At 43.2% G+C, this 6,462-nt stretch overlaps 1 long non-coding RNA gene across 1 annotated transcript in view; it reads right to left on the bottom strand.

Moving 5' to 3' along the window:
• Positions 1 to 1,147: 1,147 nt before the first annotated feature.
• The window catches only part of LOC116497049, a 107,119-nt gene continuing 101,804 nt past the window's right edge, over positions 1,148 to 6,462 (bottom strand). The window contains exon 3 of the long non-coding RNA XR_004254070.1: positions 1,148 to 1,205. This is a non-coding gene — a long non-coding RNA (uncharacterized LOC116497049). The remainder of the gene's footprint in view (positions 1,206 to 6,462) is intronic.

Genomic DNA, 6,462 nt, shown 5'->3' with positions numbered 1-6,462 from the left:
ATATTTTCTTCTGTCCCATTTTCTATTCTGAATGTCTTCAGGTGTTAGTCAGTTTATAAAAATAAAATTATAATATTATACATGTTAGAGAATCTGAGCCATGTGCTTCCTTTCCTTGACTGGATTTCTAGAGCTCTGTGTTGTTCTCTTGACATAAACTTGTCTGAATACAGCATTTCTGTATAATAATTTGTCAGCTTTTCCAGGACTCTTCTAGCTAGTGAAGAAATGCAAACTGTAGGGGTAAGGTGTTAAATTTACTGGTTTTCTGTCGCTGACTTTCATATTGATCTGTGCTTTGCAGAAGGATCTTTTTCCTTTCTCCTCACTCTGCCTCCTGTTTAATTTATAGTTTAAACTCCGTAGGTCAGGAATTTTATCTAACTAGGTGCTTTACACACGGCCCAGCCCAACAAGGCCTCAACCTTGGTTGTGGCCTCTAGACACTATCACACTACAGATACTAAATACTAAGTACTTCCATGCATGCTGCTGGATGTTGAATAGGACATCTGTCTTGGCTCATTAAATGCAGCACTTCTGTGTTTTTCCAGGGAAAGTTTCACCTTGAGAGAGACCTCCCAACTCCCACAGTGAGACAGAAAAAGGGAGGAAGACATAGACAAGGTTGAGGTACAAATGCATCCTGTCTGGAGGAAAAACCGTGATGAACACATCTCAGTCCATTCCTTCCCTTGCCTCCTGCCCTTCCCCTTTCTCTAAACAACCGTGCTTCTGAAGGGAGAATTATCTCCTTCAAATCAAAGCAGAGGATAACCTGACTATTTCTTGTGGAGAAGTAATAATTAAGGCACTAGAAGGATGCAATCTGCATACATTATTGCAAGTTATGCCAACAGAATGTCAACATTTGTGTCATAAGTAATCTCAAGCAGCAATTACTCTGCGCATTGGCCTGGAATCCATCGGCAGCACCAGTGGTACTAATTATAGGGGAGCTTCTCCTCTGCTGGAGGATGGACAGAGGATTATGAGGAAGGACCACTGTGCAAAAGAGATCACCTAGCTAGACCACTGGGAACATGGGGCTTGCGAAAGCTTAATATCTGAAAAGGAAAACACCTGCCTCTTACTACTGGAGGGATGGACATGAGGTAAAATAAATTGGGGAAGTGCTTGATCTCACCTTGGTCCACTGGTGATGTTTTTTCTTTTCCACAGGGTGCAAATTAGGAGAGAAGATGCTGGGGAAAAAAAAAAAAATAAAGTCACTATAGATATGACAAGGATGATTAAGAGGTCCTGGTTCCAAAGCTGTAGGAGATGATACTTTGAAAATAAGGCAAGCAATGCATTAACTGAATTTTGAAGTATTTTGAAGTCCTAGAAGAGCAAGTATTAGACTCAGGATGTTTCCACAGTACAGTCTGAGAATCCAGGGTAAACAAAGCTGTGATAAAAGACAAATTTGAGGCTTCCTTTAATTACTTTTCTTATTGCCACTAAGTTTTGGTGTCATTTGCTTAAAATGATGACTGGTGACACTCTAGACACAATGTTACCACAGAAAGTAAATGCTCAGAGAGTTCATAAAACAAACAAACAAAAAAACATTTCCCTCTTTAGCTCACCCTGACCACACTTCCTTTAGGGAAGGGAGAAGAGAGAGAAACCAGAAAAACCTTGTAAAATTTACTGGGGAATGTGTTAGTAACTTCATCTTGGAAGGAGTGTTCTTAGCCTGGTAAGTGCACAGCTCTGTAGTGAATGAGCTATGCTTCTTTCCCCCAAAAAAAGGGAATCTCTTTTTCAGCTCTATAAGGCTAATCCTGAGAAATGTGCATCCATATCATGCCTCAGTCAGCCACAACTGTATACGCCTGTGGCAGGGACCGGACTTGCACCAAAATTTTCCGTATTGCCCTTTTCCCAGCCTAGAAACTTGGAGTTTGATCAGAAATTTTGCCTTAAGAGCAGTTCCTGAAAAGTTGCCATCAGTGGAGGGAAGACCAGCTGGTGTGAAATAACGATAAGCTTTATTATCTTTGTCATTTCTAAGGGACAGTTGAAAAATTCAGCCTATGATGTTTGCTGAAAGTTATGCTCAAAGTGTAACTTTTGAGACAATAACTGTCAATCTCTAGCAATTTTGAGAGTACTTTTTTTTTTTTTTTTCACTTCGTCCTTTTTTTGGACCTAGAAGAAGGAAAAAGCATAAAGCAGTTCTTTTTCTGATCTTACTAACATCTTAAACCCTAAAACGTTATATGAAGAATGATAAGGATTTTTTATCTCCGGGAAGAGTATTCATGTACTTCAGTATTTTTCCACACTTTGCTTCTAAATGCTGCTTCTTTGGTATTTTGTTTGTTTGTTTGTTTGATCTCTGTATTAGGGATATATAAGCCATGGCCAACTTGTTGTTTAGAAGCAATGCTTTCACTCCTCCTGACTCTTGAGTGACTATAATTGCTTTGTTAACTTGCCCTGCCTCGCCATTTGGTTAAACTGAAAGGATCATTTATTGTCTGTTTTCACTCCTCATCTTCCAAGAATTTGCCTTCCATCTTGAAGATACATAGGAAACTTCAAGTCATCCCCTCTCTCATCATTTACTTTAGTCATCCCCATCTGGAAACATTAAAACACAAACCTCCACCTGCCTCTTGTGAGCAAATACCTACTACTTCCTTCTGAGAATGCTGGTGAAGATGCTCTCATTTTTGCTGAAAACTCTTTGTTTTTTGGGCAGGATTGGGCCCACAAAGAGCACCCCTTTGAGTTACTGCCCACTGAATGTCTCTCATATGGTCTCTGCAGTCTGCTCTGGATAGCCTCACAACCTCAGCATGCTGAACTCGCTGTGCTGCACACACATGCCTCCAAACTCATGCTTCTTTGCCAGGTTCAGCAATGCTCCAAGGCCCTCACGCCTCCCTGAGGCCTGGAGCTCACAAAAGTTGCATTTTGTCTTAATACTCTGTCATTAAGTGGAGTTAAAAATAAAGCCTGTCAGAGCCTCACAGCCTGCAGGGAAAAGGATATTAATTACAGCAGGCAGAGAGTGGAGAGGAGCTGCCGTGAGTGAGAAGTCCTCCTGCTGAGCTGTCACCTTCTCTGTGCCACCAGTGGAGCACTGCTTTGGCTTGTGCACAGAGCAGAGGTTGGCCCTGGTACCCGTGAAATAGCAGGACAGGAGGAGCCTGCACAGGGATTGCATTGCTGTCACCAACACCCTCACCAACAACAGCATCCCTGCCTGCAAACTGAGCCTCTGTGAGGCTCTGCACAGGGACAGGGAGGGAAGGCTGAAGAACGGGCAGCAGAGGCAGCTGCAAGGGAAGAAATTATTCAGGGACCCAAAACAAGATCCATTGCTAAATACTTGTGTACTTGGGATTTCAGTTATAGGGACAAAGTGTGTCGTTAAGGACCAAGCAGGCAGTAGACTCAGCAGAAAGTGACACCCAATTTTCCCCTGAGATGTATGAAAAGAAGATTGAGCTGCCAAGGGAGGACACAGATCAAAATACTAGCGTCATCTCCATCTCATAGCTTCTTAGCTGTGAGAGATACATGACGTTACATTTCCTTTTCTTCTAATGGATAAATAGGCATTAAAATATCCCTCCAAGTTAGATTAGTCCTGACTGCTCATTTCTTGGCATAAAACATACGGATATATGCAGTATGGAAGTACATATATATAGAGTGTCCATTTCATGTGTAGAGGGAAGACGCCTTGTCTGAGTAAGCAATTACTTGTGGGGTCAGATTGGGGAGCACTTCACTTTTTTTATTCACTTTTCTAAGGTGAAGGGTAAGGGTGATGGGGAACAGCTCAGCCAGCCAGGGAATCCTGTATTTCTGAGAGCATGCTACCAGGATTTAAATTACCCCTAAATTTTGCTGGAAAGGACAACAGAGGGAGAAAAATAATAAAATGAAATAAAAGCACCACCAAGAGCCAAATATTGTGATTTTCTGTGTGAGTCTTTAGCAGGGTGAATCAATCAAGCTGACAGTGCAAACCCTTCTAATGGAAAGGTTCCCAACACCATCAGCTGAAGGGTAACGGCAGGGGGACGGTGCTGTACTGACACTGCCATGCCAGGATGTGCTGGCATCTACTTCTTCTTTGTCAAAGCCTGACTTTGCCCAACAAATCCATTGACAGAGAGCAGCTCTGTGCGTCAGTGTCTGACAAACTTGGCAAGGGCTCTCCTTCTGCTAGAGAAGACTTGAGAGTTCACTTGGAGGGCACTACACCACCCCGGCCCCATCTGCAAAAGAGCCCTGTGCTGCTCTTTTCAGAGCGCTGTTGAGGAGAGAGGGAAATAAAAGAGAAGAAAAGAGTTAAGGCACACAGGCTGGTCCTTGAAACCAGCAGGAAAGAAGCAGTGAAAGAGCTTAATTAATGGCACATCAGAGTTCCCCAAGATGTGTGTCTAACAAGGCCTTTGCCTAGCACTTTAGCTTTGCTCGTGAGAAGTTAATGCAGGGAAAATATAAGCAGAAGGCTGTGAGAAAACAGGAGCCAGCATGAGGAGATACATCCTGATTTAATTCTCTCCTTTGGATGACAGCCCTCTGTGCCTCCTCCCCACTTCCCCCTTCTCAGGGACACACTTATTACAGATATCACAGAGGGAAGAAACAACCAGCCAGAAATATAAGGAGAGATCCAGTTTTATCACGAACAGCAAATGAATAAAGCAGGGTCAGAGTGTTGACTTAGAAAATTACAGTCTTCCTGGCTCCCAAATAAATCCAGACACGGTACCCTATGCCACTCAGCTTTTACAGAATTTAATTTAGAGCAATTGATTTATTTGCTGTGGACAGGTGGACTCTATAAAGAATTTTTAGGGCAGGATTTATGGTGGGTTTTATCTTGCAGTGAGCAAAAGAGCAACAGGCGTCTGGCAGGCCTTTCCCATGTCCCATGGGCTGCCCCTCCAAGTTAGTGAGCAAGATGTAGTTGGAGTAAAACCCAAGACCCACACCAGAAGAACTACCTGTTTAGCACAGTCTCATGGTTTCAAGAGTTACCAAAGTTTCCAACCCAGGTTTTAACCCTTCCTAGCCTGAGGCTCTTGGCCTCATTTACCTACCCAGATCAGAAATTATGGATGCAAAATGCCAGTATCCATGAGTACAGCAACAAACAGTGGGAGTGAACGTGACACACAGAGCCCAGCTGGGACAGGAGACACAAAACATCTGTGTGAGCTCTTCAAGAGAGCAACAAATGAAAAACAAAGCATCAATGTGACCCAAGAGCAGATTACTCATGGGTGTTTTTCAATTATAATAAAGTATTATAAAGGGACAATGTTCTCTTATTTACAATAAATTTCATCAATTTATAAATCTTTCCCTTATTTAAGAAAAACACACAATACAATACAAGCTCCATCTGGCTCTATTTAGACTCCAGGCCTTTACATTTGTACAGCCAGCAGCCATCAATTATTGTGTCAAGACCAAGCATTTCAAGGCCCTGGACACAGGAAATGAAAAGGAGGCAGGGGAGGGAAGGGGCATGAACAGGAGCCTTGAAAGAGTTATAATTAGTTGTGTGGCAAATGATCAACCTGGGGATTATTAAGCATCCAGGTTTACAGAGGCCACAGTGCTTTGCTGTTGCAAAGCTAAAGCCATGAGACAACAGATGAAGAGGGAGGTAGAGAAGAGGGGTGCTATGGGGTTCTCCTTTTTGCTTTTGGGTGATTCGCTCCCAAGCCAAACACATCCTTCTCCAAAGGGCAATGAGACAGGTTTTGCCTAGCTCAAATTTCTAATTCAGGGACAAGAAGGTATTTCAGGTAGCCCCTTCCTGCTGTACCCAAAGGGCACCCATGTCAGTGCAGGAAGAAGGCAGATCTTCCTTAAACAGCTGTGAGTTGGCAGGAAGAAGCCATCAGCCCCATGCTCAATGTATGTATGTCTGGGTAGAGCAGCTTCTGCCCTGTTCAGTCAAAAAGCAAGATCCTATGTGAAAATTGGTTCAAAAGCATAAAGAGAAAGATTGGCATGGAACCAGACCAATATTCTGAGCAGACAACTGAGATGGAAGATAGCTGAAGGACAGAGATACTGACATTTCCCCTCCTTTACCAAAGACAGGCTCACAGGACCCAAATTCTTCTGTCATACTTCTGTAATCATCATAGAATCATCACAGAATGGTTTGGATTAGAAGGGACCTTAAAAATCATCTAGTTCCAATCCCCCTGTCCTGGGCAGAGATACCTTCCCCTGGATCAGGACAGCCAAAGCCCCATCTGGCCTGGCCTTGAACACTTCCAGGGACAGGTCATCCACAGCTTCTCTGGGCAACCTGACCCAGGGCCTTGCCACCCTCATAGCAAAGAATTTCTTCCTAATATTTAATACAAAACTACCCTTTTTTAGTTAAAACCGCTAGCCCTTGTTTTGTAACTGCACTCCATGATAGAGTCCTTCCCCAGCTTTCCTGTAGCCCACTTTAGGCATTGG

The sequence above is a fragment of the Aythya fuligula genome, chromosome 19 (assembly GCF_009819795.1).
Source record: "Aythya fuligula isolate bAytFul2 chromosome 19, bAytFul2.pri, whole genome shotgun sequence".
In the NCBI taxonomy this organism is placed as follows: domain Eukaryota; kingdom Metazoa; phylum Chordata; class Aves; order Anseriformes; family Anatidae; genus Aythya; species Aythya fuligula.
Note: the sequence above shows the minus strand (reverse complement) of the source record. Positions and strands in the feature narration are given on the sequence as shown.